Source organism: Carettochelys insculpta, chromosome 2 (assembly GCF_033958435.1).
Source record: "Carettochelys insculpta isolate YL-2023 chromosome 2, ASM3395843v1, whole genome shotgun sequence".
NCBI lineage: Eukaryota > Metazoa > Chordata > Testudines > Carettochelyidae > Carettochelys > Carettochelys insculpta.
Window position 1 is genome coordinate 29068468 of NC_134138.1, and position 786 is coordinate 29069253.

The window sequence follows — 786 nt, forward strand, 5'->3', positions numbered from 1 at the left end:
CTCAGAACTGAGAAGATCTCAGTGCTAGTTGCTCTGTTGGCGGCTGTAATCCCATCTCTGTACTATTGCTGGGGGCAGACTAGAGGCTCTGGGTGAGCAGGACAAGATGGTGTGGCATCCTTGAGGGCAGGTAGGTGGGTTCAGCAGTATCTCAGCACATCAAGTGATAGTTTCAGGGGATTTTTGTGACTGAACCCATCATATACTTCTTCCACCTCTGGTCAGATGCCAATTAGCTACCCATCTCCCCAGGTGCAAAGCATGATGTCTGGGAGCAATGGCTAGCCTTGCAGGTAATGGGGATTAAGTCCCTTCACACTTACCAATTCAAGATACCTTTGTAACACATAACTGAAAATATGTCTTAGCTTATTAAACCAAACTGCTTCCACTGACGCTGGTCAAGGTTGCATCAAAATCCCTGCATTTCACTATGTTAGGGCTTCATCTGGCTTCCACGAGCTGGGGGTGCAAACCTGTCACTAAGTTGGGACATAGGTGTGGATAAGGGTGACACATAGGAGGTCCCTCCCACCCAGCCACCGAACCACAGCTGAAATGGCCAGAGCCAAGTTAGGTGGCAGAACCTCATGTAGGTGATAGGCAGCTTCACCTTCCATTAGCCTCAAGGGGCTTCACTGACTGCCCATTGAAGTCAATGGAAAGTTCCCAATGAGGTCAAATGAAAGACTTTGGAGGTGTTGGGTTAACCCAAGGGCATTAAAAATGTCAACAACTTCCAAGATCAGATTCTAGCCCTTTTAAATCAACAGTGTACAAAGCACA